Raw genomic sequence first — 20,903 nt, forward strand, 5'->3', positions numbered from 1 at the left:
ATCCTCGGGGAAAGGAGAAGAAAGGGTTTGGTCAGTTGATCTGGGACCCATTTCATTACCCTGTGGGAAGGGAGTGTCCCTGGCTGGCTGGCTGGTGGCGGCGGCTGCAGGGCTCTGACTCTCGTTGCCACAGAAACTGGTGCGGAGCTCCCAGCACAGGAAGCAGGGCTGACCTGCTGCTCACATTGGCTCCGGGCTCAAGAGAGCGCAGGAGATGAGATTTTGTTTTCCTTTTTGGTGGCCCAGTCCAGTCCTGCTCTCCAGTCTTGGAAAGGAAACAAAATTTCCATCTGTTAACTGCAGACGTGAATCTCAGGGGTGTGCTCTGTGGGCAGACTCACTGACGGTGCTGCACTATGCTGTGTGGGCACGGGGTGGCGTAAGTGGTGCTAGGGGTGTGTGTGTGTGTGTGTGTGTGTGCATGCGTGCGCGTAAGAGAGAGAGACTGGCTAGACGGGGAGATTATATGATAGCTGTGTGTGTGGGGGGGGTGCATTCTGGCTGGGGGATGGCACAAGCTCGGAGGGTCACTGGCCAGGGAGATCCACGCTGGACACACTGGACGATAGAGGCAGGGAAAGATTCAAGCTGTAGAGATGCATGCTGGGGGAATTCAGCAGAGATGTGGCAATGCAGGCTATGGGCACACACCCTGGGGAGACCTAGTCCAGGGGAGTGTTGTGTTAATTTTCTATTGCTAGGTAACAAATTATCACAAATCAGGTGGCTTCAAACAACATCTGTATTCAGGGTTCTGTTGGTCACCAGCACAGATGTGAAGTGGCCGAGTTCTCCACTCAGGGTATCAGAGGGTTAAATCAAGCTTCCGTCCGGCTGATTTCCTATCTGGAGCTCTGGGTCCTCTTTCAAACTCACGGCATTGCTGGAAGAATTCAGCCCCCGTGTGTGCAGGAGTGAGGCCCTCATTTTCACGCTGGCTGTGGGCCAGCCCCACTAGGATCACATAAGAGGGTACTCACAGCTCCTTGTCATGCGGGCCCCTCTCTATGTCCTCTCATGCTCTCAGTCTCTGACTTTCCTGTTTTTAAACTCTAGACCCAGAGACAAAGGGTTCATGTGATCAAGTCAGGCTTACCGGGTCATCTCCCTATCATGACGTCAATGGGCATGGAACACCTGCAACACCTCCATCAGTGTCTGCCTACGATGGTGGGAGAAGGAGGATGCACACCAGGGACCAGAAGTCTCTAGGGCTATTCTTAGAATTCTGCCTTTCCCAGGGAGACAGAGGCGGGGGAGTACATAGTGGTGGGACCGGTACAGTGAGGGTGCATTCAGGCAGGAGGGAGAAACACAGGCTTGGGGACTGCTGGCTGGGGAGGGATTCTGGCTGGGAGTGGTGCAAGCCGAGGAGGAGGACATGTTAGGGCGGCAGATACAGGGAAGAGACAGGCTGGGGAGAGCAGAGACTTCAGGCAGGATATGGGCTGAGGGCTGATGCCCGCTGGAGAGTGATACTGGCCAGAGTGGGATGCGGGAGGCAGGTGTAACACGGCACCAGGCACAGCCTGCGTGCCTGGCTCATCACTAGCCTGAATCTGAGGGCTAAGATAGAAAGGTGTGCCCTGGTGTGACAGGGGCCTGAAGGAAGGCCACTCAGCTCTGCCTAGGTAATCAGGGACGGTTTCCTGGAGAGGAGGAGTCCTCACAGCATCCTCAGCCCCACACAGAAGAAAGGTGAGGCGAATGTTCAAGTCAGATCAAAGAACCTGAGCCCAGGCATAGAGCTGGCAATGCAGATTAAGACGCCAGATTAAGCGTTGTGCAGCTAAATCTCTCGTTAAGCCACCAGATGTATTTCTCATCTTTTGAAACAGGATAATGACATCAAAGACAGCCTGTACAGGAGAGGAGGCATCCTGGCTTACACACCAGAGGTTTGGGCTCCTGCATGTGCTTTGCCCTGGCAGAAGGCAATCGCTCACTGTTTCAGGGTCTCATTGAGTAAGTAAGGAAATTTCAGCAGGTGAGAAACACATCTCACAACGATAAAGACTTTCAGAGCCTTAAATGATATACATCCATTGACTGCGCCTGTAATTGGCCAGACGGTATTACAGTTACAACTGATTTTCAGCTGTGTAAATGATGTAACTGGCTCTAGTTAAGTGTGTTTTCATAAAACGCTAAATCGTTTAAATAATTTCAGCAAATTAAAAAACCCCTTCTTCCTATTGAAGGATATTTTTGCTTGGGGAAAAATTTAATGGGAACCCGGTGAATATAGTTCAAGTCAGTTCAAGAGTCTTATTGATTACATTTGTTTGGTCAAATTCCAAGAAAATGCTACGGAATTTTGTGCCAAAACTACTACTCTAAAATCTACCCCCAGGAAATTGTTCTTTCCATCATAACCTGAAATTCAAATATGGGGCTCTCAGTAGGTCTGGCTTTGCGTTCAGCCTGTTTCTCAAGAAAGGGAAAGAGCCGGCTGGCTATCAACTCAGGAAACACCTGCCTCTATATCCAAAAATCAATTGCCTCATCACCTGTTCCAAATAATACTATTTAGTGAACACGTAATGGGTGTCAGACACTGCTCAGTGCACTGCACATTATCTTATCGAATCCCCTCAATAACCCTCGAGTTTCAGAATTAGGTGTTATTTTCCTGTTTTGACGCTCACTGCATTCCTGTCTCCTATGCCATACTTCTGCTTATATCCCAGAATACTCGTTTGCTCTTTTACCGCAGCGAAGGCCAAGAACCTTCGGGCAGTTAGACAAGGTCACTGTTCTTCCACGAGACCCAGACTCAAAGGCACAGTCAGATTCATTCATTAGGCAGAGCCACTATGTAAAATAGGCACCATCTGTGGACTCCGTGGTCTGAAACTGTGCTTTTTTGGGGAGGACTTTCCCACATTCCCCCTTTGAATATGGCACTGTTTCGTTTCACCCGGGGAGGCTATTAAAAATATTGAGGATGGCCTGAGCGCTAGCCAATTAAAAGAGACTCCTGCCTAGCTAGGCTGTGGTCCCTCAGCTGCCTATGCAAATACCACAGACCTGGTGGCTTACAAAATAGGCATTTATTTCTCACGGCTCTGGGGGCTGCAAGTCCGATCAGGTGGGTTCCTCTGAAGGTCTCTCTCCTTGGCTGGTGGCTGTCTCCAACTTGTGTGCTCACGTGGTCTTCCTGCTATGTCTGCCTATACCCCAATGCCACCCGCTCTTTAATAATGACAGAAATCATACTGAATTTTTACATAATTACCTCTTCAAAGACCTCCTCTCTAACTACAGTCACATTCTTACGGACTCGGCATTAGAACCTGCACCTGTGAACTTTGGGGGATGGGTACAGCTCGGTGGCATAAGTCCCCTTTGCCTCCCAGGTGGTGAGGACCAGGCATAGCAGGTGAGGCTGGGAAGAGGAGGGCTCTGGGCAGACTTGGAGTAACAACTGGGGGAAGGGCTTTTCACCAGCCAGTGTGGACGTGTTCCATTACTTCAACAAGTGTTTGTGAGCTAACGCTGTGCCCTGGCTCAGCCCCACTGGGCCTTCCCGTAGGAAGCCCCCTCCCCTTTTCCCCCGCCCCTGGTCCCAGAATGCACCTCCTCTAAGCCTGCTGGCCTCGAGGCGGCTGCTGAGGAAGATCAGAGGTGTCTCTCCAGTCCACAGCCCGGACACTGGCCCTCACTTCTCCACTCTGAGTCCAGGCCTGGGCATAGACATGGGGAGGAGGGGCGAGAGGGAGGAGAGAACCATCTCGGCCTTGGTTTCTTCTTTCTCTGGGATGCGCAACTTTTTTATTTCTTAAAGAATTTATTTATCTATGTATTTATTTATTTGGCAGAGTTATAGAGAAGGAGAGACACACAGAGATCTTCCATCCCTGGGAAGTGGTTCACTTCCCAGATGGCTGCAACGGCTGGGGCTGGGCCACGGTAAAGCCAGGAGCCAGGAGCTTCTTCTCGGTCTCCCACGTGGGTGCAGGGGCCCAAATACTACCTAATGGTTTTATTTCTCCCACGTCTTTCCCATCTGCTTAGATGTCCTTCATGTCAGCCACGTTTCTGCCTCCAGGGCAGAGGCAGAAGAGAGGTGAGACCATTGTTTATATGTGTGCCTTGGGCGAGAGAATGGGCATGCGGAACTGCTTATGAATGAGTAACGCAGGGCACCACGTGGGGTCTCTGCTTGGTCTCAAGGCTGCCTCAAGCCCAGAGGAGCAAGGGGATGAAAGGCCTTGAAACCAAAAAGGACTGGGCCAAAGTGCTCAGCTCGCATCACGGAGCCTGGAACAATGCGCACCCTGCAGAAGACGCTGCATTTGAACAGCAGCAGGATGAGCTCTGGAAAGTAGAGGCAGGAGCACAGAAAACCAGACACACAGAACTTACAGGAAAAATGAAGACTAACGAGGAGGAAAAGCTTTGTCCTGGTGAACCGAGCAGAGGGTGAGCTGAGCGGAGGGTGCTCAGCTGTGTCGGCGCCACTGCTGAGAACAATGTGGCCGAGCGCACGCACGCTCGAAGGCAAAGGGAAGCACTTGAAAGTGCCTTCTACAAAGACAGAACTAGCGGGAAAACAAAGCGTGCCACCATGCCTAAAAACCACTCAGAGAAGCTCCTGAAAGCCGAGGGGAAGAGAACAGAAGGGGCACCACGTGACCACGCCGTGTCTCTTTCACTGGGAATCTTTTGAGGACAAATTTGTTCGGTCCTTTGTGGTAATGCCTCCCAATCCAGACTAATCCAGGAGTAGATAATTTTCTCTGCATGAGACATGCTTTCAATCACTCTGATTCTGAATGATTCTGAAGGAAGTTCCCGCTCCCCCTCCTCCGGCTATTTTTATAAACAAGTTAGGGAAAAATTGCTTTAAACTGACTCTTAAAAGTGCATCTTTCATGTCCGCTGATGCTTGTAGTTGTTGAGGAAGAATAAATACATCGAAATACACTGCTTTGGCTGTTTCAAAGGAATGGAACCTGGGTGGATTTGAGCTCAGGAGCAGGCTCCCGCCCTCCACTCAGGGTACTTCTTGTTCATGTGCAACTCCACTTTAAATGACTGTGAACTTCACCAATAAAAAAGATCACAGGCTTGTTATAAAGGGACTCAAAACATCAACTGGCTCAGTTCTCTGGTTTCTGACAGGGCACATGGATGCATGGACTACTTCCTTCTCCTAAGTTATAAAACAATAATTGAACCCCGAGTTTCAGAGTCACTTACAGTGGAATCCACCGTCTCAATTTGTGTGAGACTAACATATTTCATTCTGCAATTGAGAAGCACTTCTTTCATATATCAGCAGTATTCAATTCATTCTTTATAGTGTAAAGTGGTGAGTATTACAGTGTTACATATTTATTTTGGAATGAGCTTATGGCCATAATTAGACAACACAGACTTTTTGAATAGCTGCTATGTCAAAACACTGCTGTGGATATTGTGGGTGATGTGAGACTATTTAAAACACGCTGCTTTGGGGCTGGCACTGTGGTGTAGTGGGTAAAGCTGCCGCCTGCACTGCTGCCATCCCATATGGATGCTGGTTCGAGTCCTGGCTGCTCCACTTCCTGTCCAGCTCTCTGCTATGGCCTGGGAAAGCAGTGGAAGATGGCCCGAGCGCTTGGGCCCCTGCACCTGTTTGGGAAGACCCGGAGGAAGCTCCTGGCTCCAGCTGTTGCAGCCAGCTGGGGAGTGAACCAGTGGATGGAAGACCTTTCTCTCTCTCTGCTTTTCCTTCTCTCTTTGTGTAACTCTTTCAAATAAATAAAATAAATCTTAAAAAAAATATATTGCCTTGAGGCGGGTGTCTTAGCGCAGTGGGTTAAGCCACTGCTTGGGATACTGAATCTCATACTGGAGTGCTAGCTTGAGTCCTGGCACGTCTGCTTCCATTCAGCTTCCTGCAGTGCATCAGGGGAGGCAGCAGATGATGGCTTAAAGGCTTTGAACTCTGCCTGGATGGAGTTCCAGGCTCCTGGCTTCAGATTGGCCCAGGCCTGGATGTCGTGGGCATTTGGGGAGTGAACTAGCAGATCTGTCTGTCTTTCTCTGTTGGTCTGCCTTTCAAGTAGATGAAATACATATTCTAATATAAATATATACTATGATATATGAATATATATCTGATGCTCTGCCTTTCAATTAAATGAAATATATACTTATATATATAAGTATTTATATATATACACCTTATACACACACACACACACACACATATATATATATATAAATACATAAACCCACTGCTTTAATTCAAAGAACTTAGTTTTTTGGGGGGGGCATTCACACACACATGTACAAACCACACATTCTACATTCATTTAATCAGATTTTTCTTCTCTGTAGAAGTGTCATGAAGAAAGATGATAAAAATTGGTACTACTTTTAGATCATAGAAGAAGCATACAATAAAATTTTTTATATTGTGTTACTGTAATGTTTATGAGTACAAGGGTACTTCACAGAGTTAGTGGAGGGGCTGGCGCTATGGCGTAATGGGTAAAGCCTCTGCCTGCAGCACCAGCATCCCATATGGGTGCTGGTTCAAGTCTGGGCTGCTCCACTTCCAATCCAGCTCCGTGTTAATGTGCCTGGGAAAGCAGCAAAAGATGGCCCAGATGCTTGGCCCTTGCACCCACATGGGAGTCCTGGAAGAAGCTCCTGGCTTCTGCCTTTAGATTGGCCCAGCTCTAGCCGTTGTGGCCATTTGGGGAATGAACCAGTGGATAGAAGATCTCTCTCTTTGTCTGTCTGTCTGTGTCTCTCCTCCTCTCTCTCTGTAACTCTGCCTTTCAAATAAATAAATCTTTAAAAAAAACTTAGTGGAAAACTTAAATTATAAAATAAGTTTATTTTGGTGCAAGATATTTTAAAATCCATAGTTTTTCATAAGGTATACTATCCAGGAGCATTTTGAAGATGCCTGATCTATAAGGTTTTCCTCTCCACTAATTAAGATCTCCTAGGAAAACTGAGCTTAAGTGCATCTTTTCACACACCTTCACAAAACAAAGACATTTACTGATTGGTTACCAATGGGGATAATCAATGACAAAATAGATGCATAACACCCACTATGTGATGTGTTCACTGCTCATTGCTTATAGAGTAGGAAACATAAGCTTATCTCAGACCATTTGAACAGCAGAAATGTCCAAAATATTTAGGGCTGAGGAATTTGGCAAGAGGTTGAATGTTATACTGAAGAAAATTCTTTGGTGTGTGTGTGTCTGTTGGGGTGGGACACTGATCCATACCATATTTAAAACTTATATAGTTGATATTATAGTGATTATAGGCTACATTATAGCAAAGAAAATTTTCCATCATAGGATCCTATTCTTTGCTTTTGCTGTCAATGTGCTATACATTGAATATACTCAGGTGTATCCTGAACTTGATATTAATTCTTTCCATTTTTTAAAAGTAACATAGGCAACATTCACTGGAAGGCATATAATCAACAATAATACAAAGGCAGATGTTAGTTTCAGTGGTTAAGCTACTGCATTGGGCTTAAGTATCCTGTATCAGAGAGCTGGGGTTTAAGTCCCTGCTCCACTTCCAATTCCAGCTTCCTGCTAATGTGCATCCTGGAAGGCAAAATGGCTCAAGCACTTGGGTCCCTGTCACTCACATGGGTGACTGGTATGGAGTTACTGGCTTCTACTCCTGGCTTTGGCCTGGTCTAGCCTTGGCTGTTGTGAGCATTTGTCTCTGTCTCTGTCTTCCCTGCCCTCTGTCTCTTTGTCTTTCAAAAAAATAAAAATAAATTAAGAAGCAAAATATAGTTAGCTTCAGTATATATATTTGGTAGTTTTCCCACATCTACCAATGATCCCTATACTATAATTTATTTCCTTGTTGAGGAAACTAATGGTGTTTCATTAGAAATCACAACCCACCCAGACTGAAATTCATTCTGTTTTAGAAACCTACAACAAAAGAGGATATATAAACTCTCCGATGAATCCAGTCTTTGTCTAAGAATGATTACCAACACGAGTGCTTACCTAGGCCTCAGCTTGCTTTTCCTGATAAATCCATTTTTTAAAAAAAAAATTCCACCATTAATAGGAGCCAAGAGAAAGAAATGAGCCTTCCCTGCCACACAAGCTATTGTTATTCAAGTCATCATGTTGATAATAAATCTCTCATTCCAGCTGTTTAAGGTAAGGAATCTATGAGAGTCAGACTCATTCACAGTTGAGAAAAAAAAAAAAAAAGGACTAGGGTGGAAGTAAGACACTTCTATCTGATAAAGTAAGAGGCAATTCATAGCTTTTTTAGAGTTACAGATGCCATTTTGAATATAGTTACAGTTGAAGACCAATTCACTTAGAATTAAAGGGTATATTCCATGGCAGACATTAGGTACTTGATTGTTCAAGTCTCTTTAGAAGGAATTTTATAGACCATATCACAAGAACATATCCATGGCAGGAAAAAAAGGACTGGCTTTCTTCTTTCTTTTTTTTGGTAAGTGCTTTCAGCCTCTGACTTCATCTGGCAAAGTTTCTGTTTTAGATGGCGACACTGTTTTGGAAATTGTTTCTTTCTTTACCTGCCTTAGTAGTCCTTTTCCTCTCTAATCTGGCTTTTTCAAGGCCACAGAGTTCCATACATGAGAACTGAACCAGACAGTTCAGGGCCTACAGAAATTTAACACTTAATAAAATAGTAGATTTTAAGGAAGTGAATGTAAAACATACATATATACAATGTGGTGCTTCTCTGACTTTAACAGGCTTCTTGGAGAAAGCAGAGAAGCAAGGATTCACCTAGGTGTTTGCACAGTAAGTGTTAAATGATAGATACGTACAGAGGCTCTTCAGTTCACGGTAAAAAGTAACTACAGTGTAGAAAAATTCACTGTTTCGGAGCCTTTTTAAAGGGAAGTCATTTTATGTTGATATTTCTTCTATTTACTTCTCTTCTCCAGTAAACTGTATAATAAGGACACAATCTTGGAGGTGAAAATCTAAGCTCATTAACACTCAAGTCATTCATGATAGGTCATGTCAAGCGTTCTGAGTGTTTTGGATGCAATGAAAACATTTAGCAGAATTAATGAAACTGATTCTAACATCCTTACCATTATTTACATTATCACTGCCAGAATCATCAAATAATTGTAGGAAAATGGAATTGAAAAACTTTGTAAGAAAATGGAATTAAAAGATAACTTACTTTGGTGCATAAAGACAAAGGTTTGGGGTCAGCACTGTGGCATAGCTGGTAAAGCCACTGCCTGTGGTGCCGGCATCCCATATGGGCGCTGGTTCGAATCCCAGCTGCTCCACTTCCAATCCAGCTCTCTGCTATGGCCTGGGAAAGTAGTAGAAGATGGCCCAAGTCCTAGGGCCCCTGCATCCACTTTTGGGAAACCCAGAAGAAGCTCCTGGCTCCTGGCATTGGATTGGCACAGCTCTAGCCATTGCAGCCATCTGGGGAGAGAACCAGTGGATGGAAGACCTTTCTCTCTCTCTCTCTGCTTCTGCTTCTCTGTAGCTCTGCCTTTCAAATAAATGAGTAAATAAATATATCTTTAAAAAGAAAAAGATAAAGGCTTACCCATTTAATGCTCAGAACAGGATATACTTACCTTGAGAATCAGTGAGTGTCTACTGCTGGGGTTGTATAGGCAGACTCTGTGAAGTTTTTGAAGTACTTTCTTTTGTTATTTTTAAACTTTTTTTTTAAAAGATTATTTATTTGAAATGAAGACCTAAATAGAAATAGAGAAGGAGAGACAGAGGGAGAGAGATCTTCCATCCTCTGGTTCATTTCCCAAATGGCTGCAATGACAGGGACTGGGCCAGGCCAAAGCCACAAGCCAGGAACTTGCTCTGGGTCTCCTACATGGGGGCAGGGTTCCAAGGGTGCTTGGGGCACCTTCTGTGACCTTCCCAGGCACAGTAGCAGGGAGCTGGATCAGAAGCAGAGCAGCTGGGAGTCGAACCAGCACCCATGTGGGACTGAAGTACTTTCTTTTTTATTTATTTATTTTAAATATCTAATGCTCTTTTCATTCTTTTTTTTTAATATATTATTTCATAAGACTTAACAAACTTCTAAACTTTGCTATACTAACTTTTTTTTTAAGATTTATTTATTTATTTATTTGGAAGGCAGAGTTACAGGGAGGCAGAGGCAGAGGCAGAGGCAGAGAGAGAGAGAGAGAGAGGTCTTCGATCTGCTGGTTCATTCCCCAAATGGCTGCAATGGCCGGAGCAGAGCTGATCCAATCCAAAAGCCAGGAGCCAGGAGCTTCATCCGGGTCTCCCACTTGGGTGCAGGGGCCCAAGGACCTGGGTGATCCGCCACTGCTTCCCCAGGCCATAGCAGAGAGCTGGATCAGAAGTGGAGCAGCTGGTATTTGTACCGGCACCCATATGGGATGCCACCACCACAGGCAGCTTTACTGGCTACGCCACAGCACTGGCCCCTTGAAGTGCTTTCTTAACGCTGAGTACTGAGTGCAGGTAGAGTATTCCTAGCAATGCCATTTACCCTAAAGTCCTCTTCTGGGAATTTCAACTTCAGAAAGTAAAAGCAAGTGGGAGATCCTCCCGAGAATGGGAGTCAGGGAGCAGCTGGGCGTAGAACAGTGGGAAATGCTTAACAACTCAGATAAACCAGGAAGGAAAGACAACTTTTGCAGCCAGGTCTGAAATATCTAATTTGTAAGCATCCCCCGTGCTACATAGCAGTCTAGTGCTTCTGTGGCTGGACTCCCTTGCTGGGAGCCTTGGGAGCCAATAAAAACCACACAATCCAAGTCAGGGGGTTCTAGAGAATTTTCACAAAGGGGCGGGGGAGGCAAGGAGAGAAGAGCCTGGTCACACAGGGATGGGTGGGGGGCGATCCCAGTCCTTCCTGTGTCTTTTTCATTTCGTGCTGTCCCACAGCTTCAAGTTGCTGGGTAATTTCAAATGAAAACAAAACAAGACACGTTCAAATAAAAAGAAAAGCATCCTCAGCAAGCAGTGCCGCGGGGTCTGGGGCAGTCTGGCCAGCTTACCCCACCGCACACAGCCCCATGGCCCTTACCTTGGTGAAGCCAGTCCTGCCCAGGGTCCTTGTCTTCGTAGAGCAGAAACTCCATTTCCGTGGGCGTCAGAAGACCGATTCGGAACAGCCTCCCAGAATCTAGCTCACATAACACACAGCCGCAATTTTGTGCACGCCGAGGTCCAGCAGACAGGACCGCCTGCCCCAGCAGAGCTCCCGTGGACCACATACATAGGAAATCCAGCTGTCCCATGGGAACCTAGCATACGGGAATCAGGCCATGGAGAAATCGCTGGTAGGCTGTGAGGCATTTCCAGCCAGTTTAGGGACAGCCTCATCAAGGACACTGTACAACTCCTTCCATCAGCTCTCTGAATGGGCTGGTTCTCGTCTGGCTTTTGGGGATGCTCATCCTGTGCTTTGTTCCTTTCTGACACAAACGCTTTGACCAGCCAGGACCAACTCATCGCCTAAAACCAAAAAGGCTACCAGATACAAGGAAGGCTGCTCAGTTAGACTTGAACTCCAGCTGAACCAAAAATAATTTGTAGCATACAAATGTTTCAAATGTTAAGTAATTGAAATTATCTGTGGTCTGTCTGAAATGCAAATTTTAACTGGGAACACTTTTTTATTTGCTAAATTGGTATCCTCAAAAATGGCTCCCTGAGCTTCCACACCTGTTACTTTGATTGGACTTTTAGGTGTTCCCAAGCTCTACACACACACACACACACACACACAATTTCTTGCTCTGCTCAAAAAAGGCTGATAATATTTATCACGTGGAGATTTACTGGTCTGACTTTTAGAGAGTGAGTGCAGCTGTCCCTGTTCGAGAATTTGTGTGTGTGTTGGGAAAGTGGGAATCTTGCTGTTGCTGCCATGTAGCAATAGCAGCTGCTGAAATAAATTGTATTAACCAGAGCTGTTTAAAGCAGTACAAACCATTTGGGGCAGGATAAAGGATTGCTTTACTGTTACTGTGTAGCTGAAATAATGTGTGTTGGGGAAATGGGAGACAGACTTTCCATTGTGAGAGAAAGGTAATTTTGGAGAATGGAACACATTAAGGGTAAGGGGGTCTGCGGTCGGGACCTGGAGTAGTACCACGTGGTTACCAGGTCTCTGAGGACGAGAAAGCAGTCAGAAAGCAAAGCAGAAGAGGCAGGAAGATGTCAAACAAAATTCGGATATTCTCAATTTATGCAGAGGGCTGGCCCTAGATTCAGTGGGAACTGGAATCCCTTCCCCTTGCCACCCCTCCTACGCGGCTTGGTGCTATGATCCAGAGCTCAGAGTGTTTTTATTAGTACTTCTATTTACCAGCATTCTGGTTGTGTAGACCTAGCTTTACGGGCTAGCTGGGAATCTCACCACTGTATATAAGATCGTTTCTATGAGAACATGTCTGATTTTCAAACAACTGAACATAGAACATTGAACATTGAAACACAACTTGGTCAGGTTGGTGTGGCTTACCCACCTGGCAGGAGTTGACGGAATCCAGGTAGAAGACCTGGTCACAGTGCAGCCTGTTACACAGCACACTGAGTATACCCCAAAGCAGATCTTACAGATTCAGTTCCATCTCATTTCACTCCATGCAACCTCTATTTGCTGTCTACCCTTCTGGAAATACAAAGGTAATATTTTCTAGAGGGAGGCGGCGGGGGGGTGGGGGGATAACAGAGCACACCTGTGTGCCATGTTAGGCGTGGAGGCCAAGGGTGGACAAAACCTTGGTCCGTTTTTAAGGTGTTTACCGGTAACTACCAGAACGGGACTGGCATAGCCATCATGCAGCAGGGTGTTTACAGGTCCAGGAGGCAACGCATGGGAAAAAAATGGGCTGCAAACGTGAAGTGCTGGGCGGGGCTCCAGAACAGGTCCTCGGGCTCCTAACACCTCTTTGCGGTCCCATTTTGGGGTAACAGAATAAGGAATCCGAGTCCTTGAGCGGCTGAAGAATGGAGGTCCGGAGTTCCCCGTGGTCCCCTTTGCCAAAAAGTGCGCCTTGGACAAATCACACAGCCCTCAGCCTCAACTGCCCCACCTGTTAAATGGGCGTAAAAATATGGACCTTTTAAGCGTTATGGTGCAGATGAAGCAGGTGAATCAATATAGGGGAACTTCAAAAAGTTCGTGGAAAATACATACGCTGAAAAAAGAACACATGCGTGGATTAAAAAAAAATTTTTTTTGCGCCAACATAAACACGCTGCGATTCCACTTCCCACGGGAAGTGCTCTCCTGAATGAGGCACTGCCTAGCCTCTCGCCTGGCGGGAGTGAGGGCTCAGGAAGCCGCACTTAGTACCCGACTTACTTCCAACTTCTCCCAAGGGCTGGGCTGGGAACATCTCACGTGGAGCTCATTCAAGGTCCCGACTGGGCGCAGGCCCCGCCGCGCAGTTTCCACAAGGACCACCCTGCCTTGCCCGAGAAATCAGGGCTCCCCCAGAGAACACGGCGCCCGGGTGTCTTTTCCTTAGGTGCTGAGAGGGTGCTCCGCTGAGACCCAGGGTACGGAGAGGCGGCAGGGCGGCGGGTCTCCGGAGCGGTCCCAGGCGCAGCCCCCCCCTCGCCCCCTCGCCCCCTCGCCCCCTCGCCCCCTCGAGGAGCCGCCCCTCGCACTAGCGGAGGCGGAGAAGCGGGCGCCGAGGGGCGTGGGGCGCCGGCCCCGCGCGTCCGTGCCAGCCGAGCCGGGGCGGGCACACTCCTGGCCGCCCAATCCCCGGCCGCAGCCGCGGCCTTATGAATAAGCAACGAAGCCCAGCGCCCTCCCCCAGGCGCCCCAGACAGCCGAGGGAGTCGCCGCCGCCGCCGCTGCAGGGGCCGCGCCGGAGATGCCGAGCGCCGGCGCTGCCGCTGTCCTCCGCGCGCTGCTCGGCTGAAGGCGCACAGGTGAGGACGGGCCGGGCCGCGGCTGCGGACGTGGCGCCGGGGCAGGACGGAGCCGGAGCTCCGGGCGGCTCGGGGTCGCCCGGGCAGCGGGACGGTCGCGGGAGCTGGGCAGTCGGCGGCGCCGCGAGCGTGCGCCCTGCGCCCCCGCCGGAACGCGGTGCCGGGCGCGGGGTGCGCGGGGACAGCTCCGGGCGCGCTGGGCGCGGCGCGCAGGCCTCGGAGGACTCGCCGCACGCCTCGCTCGAGCCCTGCCTGCCGGCTCCGCACCAGCGAGCGGGCCTTTGTGCTGCCGGAGCTTGCAGGGCTGGCTGCTTTTGTGTGGGCTTTCTCTCTCTCCCCCCCTCCCCCTCTCTCCACCTCCCCCTCGTCATCCCACCGCGTTGAGAGAGAAGTTCCCCAAGACTCGGATTTACTCCGCGATGTCCCCCGCGCCTCTCGGAGCCCAGCCATCGGGGAGCGAATGGGGGCTGCGGTGGCCGCGGAAATGTGTTCTGCTACTTTGCAGAGAACAACAGTTGAGTGTTTAGCGCAGGGATGCCTGGAAGGCGCCGCGCCCAGCCCCTGACGGGTCCCCTCGGACGCGGCAGGAGGATGTTCTTTGGAAAAAAGGTCACTGAATCAGAAAAAGGGCCTGCGGGTTAGACTTGCAGGAGCTGAGGCTCTGTGCGAGCCGCGGGAGTGGCCGGGAGGTGCGCAGATGTCGCCTGTGCGTCCTGACCGCTGGCAGAACGCAGACTCCAGACGCGCAGGGCCCTTGGCTGGCGGGGAGGTAGCCAGGGCGAGCCAAACGCAGCACCTTAAAGAGTTTGGGGGTTCTCAGGGGTGAGAAATCCTTGCCTTCCAAGCTGGTCCCGCGGAGCTGCCGGGATCATAAACACCTAATTTCAGTGCAGAAGTGGTGTGCAAGAGAGGGGAGGGAAAGAAGGCTGCTTTTGAGCGTCCGCCTTCTGGCTTTGAAAGTTTTACGCTTGAAACTTAAGGGGGAGTGAGGCTGGTTCAGGAGCTCTTCTCCAGGGAGCAAAAGCCGAGCTCAGAACTTGCATGCCTCTCCTCCTCTTTGTGCGTTTCCCTTGAAGACGAGTGATGTTGTTGGGCTCCAGGGGAGTCTCCTTTAAGCCAAGCATCTGCAGTCGCTGACTGGCTGGTGTGTGGCTGCCAGCCACAGCCCACTGTAGCGTCTATTCACAGAAACTCGAAACCCAGTGAGGTTTCCCGGTGTTGGAACATTGCTGCCTTTACACACGGTGGAGATGGGAGGGTGGCTTGTCTTGCTGTTATGGATAAAGTGGAGCTTGTTGTATTGCAATAATGAGCCACGCACTTACGCAGCCGACTTGATATTGATTGCATGTGTGTCCCCAGACTCCTGGGGCTCAAGTCCAAGGTAGCTACAGCAACGCAGTCGATTATGGAGATGTGGACTTGCCTTTGTTTTCGTCAGAGGCTTCTTCCTGGGCTTTCCTGCTACACCTTTGCAATACTGTAATCTTGTATTACAGAAATGGTTTGAGCTGAATACAGTAGGAATCCAAATGAACAAGAGGGGCTTATCCGTTATGGAAAATTTCTAGTCTTCAACTAAGAGAGTATTTCCCTCTTCATTTAGAAGATGCTGGTCTGAAAAGTTGTGCATGGAATTGTATTTTTGTTCGTTGCATTTGGCTTTTTATGATCAGAGGAAATCTGGATTTTATCCCTTTAAAATGAAAACTCTTTCCTTCAATAAGATGTGTGGGCAATCTTTTTCCACCTTATGCTTACATGGTGTGGTTTTGAGAAAAGTGTCTGAATCTAGTTTCGGCTTCGCTTTAAATGCGCACTCCTACTTAAGAGATCAGGCTAAGCAAATGAGGTTTGGGAACTAAACGGAACAAAAAGCAAGTGTCAAGTGAGTCGTGGCGAAGAATGCTGTGGTGATTGATGAGAGCTTGCTGATCAAGACTGATCGGGACAGGCTTCCGCAGATAGCAAAGGCGTTCAGGTCACTGTGTCCGTGAGAAGAGTTGAAGGGGGAAGTGCTGTGTGCTTCTCCCTAAGGGGAGAAGGAGTTTTCCTTTGTGGCTCACATTTTGAGGGGAGTGCATTTCAGTGCCACACTAATATGCCCTCTATTGCATGAGACTTCCAGTTTCTTTCAAACTGCTCTCCTGTCTGCTGTGACTTTTTTTTGTCTGTCTCTACCCTTTGAAGAAAACAGAAGGAGCCTCATTATCTGTTTTGCAACAAGGAAACCGAGTTTCAGTTGATTTGCCCAAGGTGGAGCTGGAACTTGAAGCCCCTTTGTAAATCGTTGTGTCCAGGTCCAGCTGCTTTGACCAGGCATGGAGGAGACTCCAGGGTGGGCAAGCACCGACATGTTCATTTGTCTCCGTTTGTTGTAGAGACAGAAGCCTGTGGGCTCAGTGTGCAGACCTGAGCTGTGGTCAGCAGCGATGGTGAAGCACTTGGCTGAGGTTTTAGAGTTATCACCTTGACCCCAGCCTGCCCAGCCTCCTCGCCATCAGCACCAGGCTCCTGACCTCCTGAGGGATCCTATTTGTGGTTTGTTCTCTTCTGCCTCCTCCACTGTGATGGAATATGTGGCAGAAAGAACCATCTGTCATTCCAGCTATTTAATTTATAGTGAAGCGTGGCTGTGGTCCAAATCTTAAAGCCAATATAAGAGACAAGTGACAGTGTCTGTAGCACGGTGAATCCGAAATGTGGTCCCTTAATGCTGGGTGCCGCAGCTGGGTGGATAGGGCCACAGACTATTGATAAACTCAGCTTTAGACAAATGAAATAGAACTGGCGATGGAAGCTTTAGGATTAAAAAGGAAAAGGTAAGACAGTGACAGATGGATCATTGAGGGTCACAACAAGCAAAAAAGAGAAGATGATCAGGACACAAAGAAGAATTTCCTTTTTCCCTGATCAATTAAAGAATCACTAGTTGGATTTTCAAAGTTGAGATGGTAATTGGGAGGCATGGCGACTCAAAGCTCTGAGACTTGTCATTTGTAGTTGTTGATTGATTGATTTTATTTATTTATTTATTTTTTTGGTGAAATGAAGTAGCAGAAATGAGAATACAGGAGTTATTACTGTTATTAGAATGACACATTTAATAAGTATCCGAAATCGGCTAGTTACTGAACAACACATGTAGTCGGACATGGATAGACCATGGAATACCCTTGAAAACCTCGCGATATTCTGACATGGTTGTCTATACTTACTTCATGCCAGCAAATGGTGATTGGACGCCTCTTTTATGTGCCTCCATTACTGGTAATGATACGGCAAACAAAGGAAGCTTAAAGACCAGTGTTTGTCTTTAAGAACACAATCTTAGTTGAGGCAACAAGACTTGCAGACATGACAGTTTGTGGAAGATCTGAGGGAGGGGTAGGGAGAGAGTAGCCCGACATGTTTGTGACAATGGTTAGTAAATGGGACATGGCCTGGGTGGCCAGGGGCTCAATACCTGGGTAGGGAAGAAGAGAGAGCTGTGGCTCGTGTTGTGGGGTGAACAAAACTCAGGAGCCTGAGACAAGCGTGGCACGGATGAGGGCAGCAGACCTGGCTAGTTGTGTAGCTCTGAGGTTGTTACAGATACGGAGTTTGGCAGTAGTATGTTTGGGGACATTGTATGACATATTTGGGGAAGGCAGAGCGTTGTAGTGGCAAAGACAAGAATCTTGAAGTCTGATGGAATCCAAAGGATCAGAAAGATCCCATCATTAGATGAGCTTATTGTTCTCTATGAGCCTGTAGTCTTCTCATCTTAAAAACGAATGGGGATAATGGAAGCACCTACCTCATTAGGCTGTTGTAAGGATTAAGTAAGATAATTTCCATAACGCACTTCTAACACTTGGCACATAATATCCTCAAAATGGTAGTCATTTTGGATTGATTTGTCATTTTTATTCATTTTTTAAACTTATATTTAACTTATTTGAAATGCATAGTGATAGAGATGGGGGTGGGGAGAGAGGGAGAGGGAGAGAGAGAGAGATCTTCCATCTGCTGGTTCACTCCCAAAATGGCTGCAGTGGCTGGCTGGGCCATGCTGAAGCCAGGCACTCCATCCAAGGGCCCAAGTACTTGGGCCATCTTCCACTGCCTTCCAAGGCACGTTAGCAGGGACCTAGATTGGAAGTGAAGCAGAAGCAACCAGGATTTTAACCAGTGCTCTGAGCCGGGATGCTGGTGTGGCAGGTGGCAGCTTCACCTGCCGTGCCACAACACCAACCTCTGCTTTTATGTCTTTATTTTAGCAACATTCTGCAATAGCAGCAGTCACCTGATTTGGGAAAATATCCATCAAGTGTTTTAAAAATCTGATTGTCAAGTGTAACAAGATGGCAAAGGCTGCATTTTTGTGTTGTCTTTTATTTGTCTTTGAAACTTGGATATACCCAGACTTGACAAAGACACAGATTCTGGACGTTATCTATTTAAGATTGTCAGAGATAATGCTTTATGGAACAGCTTATCTGCCCACCAGTGGCAGAAGTGTGGTAAATTGCTCAGAGCACTGCAAGCCATTATGACACTGTGATAGTGAATGATAGAGAGCTGCTGGCTTGCTCTCAAAGGGCTGCTTTTAGAGCTATGTGATGCTGATACCACTATCAGTAATTTGGCTAGAGTTTATTTATCTGAATTAATTTGCACTGACAGATATAGTGAGCAGAAAGCAGTATCCGAAGACAGTGTGAGGGAAAACTCCGAGAAAGGTTCTTTTTGTTTGTTTGTTAAATATTCTTATGATTGGGTTCATTCAAGATAGGACGTGGACTTGCAGAAAGCAGTAACTCTCCCTTCCTTCCACCTCTCCCAGCAAGGGAGGGCTGTAGACATTTGTCCGTTTGTTCAGCCGGTGTTCACTGAGCATTTCCTCTGTGCCAGGCACTTTGCCAGGAAGCAGATATGGTATTGAGGAGAAAAGACCCATAGCCCTCCAAAGTACGGCTGCAGATCTTGTCATTGAGTTGACCATGGTCAGTTTTTCTTCTTTACTCTCTTGTGTCACACAGCACCCATTGTGGGACACCGAACTCTGAGGATTGGGAATGTGAACCTGTACTAGGCTTTGAGAGAGGAATACGTTCAAGTTCACCTGGAACTTGGAGGTCATCTACCAGTTTATCTGAGTTGCAGATGTGTTCCCTGCTGCTGATCCTACAGCCTGTCTTCCCACCTCCTGTTAGAGTTCAGGCGTTGCTTTGAATAGTGGGGAGAAGGAGCATAGGGCCTCAGTAGAGACACAGAAGAGGCTTGCTGGCAGTTCACCCCCACTTTTGTGGATGTAATTGATTTAGAAAACAGGTGGCCGGCAGTCACAGAAGCAGAGGCTCTTAGAGCATCGGCAGAATTCGCTTCACACAAAAATCCTTAAACTCAAGATGCAGATGAAAATAAAACCTTGAGGGGAACTTGTGTGTTGGGAAGGCAATTGAGACTATACTGGATCTTTCTTCTTTGCCCCCTCTCCCCTCGGTCTGATTTGATTCAGAACATAGAAATAAGATGCAGAAGCATCTGTTCATGTGCCTGGGTGCCTTGCCTGCTTATGGCAAAATTGTATAACAGTGGAAATATTGGTAATATTTATTTCATGTCATAAAAATGAGATGCAAAAGTAGATTCATGGATTTTTTTTTTCCCCTTAACTCCTCATTTTGTCAAAAGAGAAACTGAAGCTCCTTGCCTAGCATCACACAGCAAGTTTTCACAACAGGAAAACTGAAATTTAGGAATCATTGTTTTGATGCCAGTACCATTCACGATGGACTGGATTTTTCAGGTTTTCATCCAGAAACATGGAATCACATAGACCAAGCTTTTTGACCACGTTTTCCGGCTTCTGCACTGTTTTTTAACTGAATGTGAAAGTGTTTGTTCAGAAAGGGACAACTGTTTGAACAGATCACAAGTGAACCAAAGGGAGCTGGCCTTAACTTAGCAGCTAACAAGCTGGTTAATAAGATGCTCACGTCCGTTATCCGAGTACCTAGGTTCTGCTCTTGGCTCTGGCTCCTGACTCTAGCTCCTTGCTAATGCTGACTCTGGGAGACAGTGCTGATGGCTCAAGTAACTGGACTCTTGCATCCACATGGGAGATCTGGGTTGTGTTTCCGGCTCCTGGTTTTTTCCTGGCCTGGTCCCAGCCATCCTGGCTGTTGCGGATATTTGGGGTCTGAACCAATGGATGGGAGCTCCCTGTTTGTCTCTCTACCTCTCAAACTCTAAAAACAAACAAACAAAAAAGAACCAGGTATCTATGGCTTTTATGTCTCTTCAACCGTGAGGATAGTTTCCTGGCTCAACTTATGTATACAAAAATCCAAAGATGTAATTTAGTTGACTGGGAGCATCCTGGCTTCACCGCTGTCATCAAGTTTTGGTTTTAATGAAGGGAAATCGAGGCGGCAAGCCAAACTCATTGACCTGCAACTTGGCCACGAGCTTGGTGCTTTCTGCACATCTAAAGCATGGGGGTCACTGGTCCCCAGAAGGCTGCAGTGTCTTGCTCCATGCTGTTCCTTTGCACTCGGACACCTTTCTTGTGTTCTCTCCATTTAAAGCAAGGTTAACTACCTGTATGGAATTTACCACTTAAATACAATGTTCAGCCCTCCATCCTGTGACTGGGGAAGCAGCATTCCTCTCACCAGCTCTGAGGGTTCCGGGAGGGCTGATGCTTCTCCAGCTCACTCCTGGCTTCCGTTTTCACCTCGGCCACATCTGTGACCCCTGTGTCCTTTCTGTAGGCAGCACTGTGACACCCCACGACGTCATTCTATTTCTGGACAAAGGATCTTTAGACAAGTTCATAGAAAACATATATTATAAATAAAACTGTGTGGGGCCAGTGCTGTGGTGCAGCGGGTTAAAGCCCTGGCCTGAAGCGTCGGCATCCCATGTGGTCGCCGGTTCTAGTCCCGGCTGCTCCTCTTCCAATCCAGCTCTCTGATATGGCCTGGAAAAGCAGTGGAATATGGCCCAAGT

General features: G+C 47.6%; 1 protein-coding gene across 2 annotated transcripts in view; it reads left to right on the forward strand.

Moving 5' to 3' along the window:
• The window catches only part of ARMH4 (armadillo like helical domain containing 4), a 227,159-nt gene that overhangs the window by 59,598 nt on the left and 146,658 nt on the right, over nt 1-20,903 (forward strand). The window contains exon 1 of one of the 2 annotated variants that reach the window (XM_062205054.1): nt 13,841-13,904. The exons of the other annotated variant lie outside the window; for it this stretch is intronic. The gene's annotated coding sequence lies outside the window, so the exon portion shown is untranslated. Of the gene's footprint in view, nt 1-13,840; nt 13,905-20,903 lie in introns of those variants that run through there. 2 annotated transcript variants of the gene reach the window in all.

The sequence above is a fragment of the Lepus europaeus genome, chromosome 11 (genome assembly GCF_033115175.1).
Source record: "Lepus europaeus isolate LE1 chromosome 11, mLepTim1.pri, whole genome shotgun sequence".
Classification (NCBI taxonomy): domain Eukaryota; kingdom Metazoa; phylum Chordata; class Mammalia; order Lagomorpha; family Leporidae; genus Lepus; species Lepus europaeus.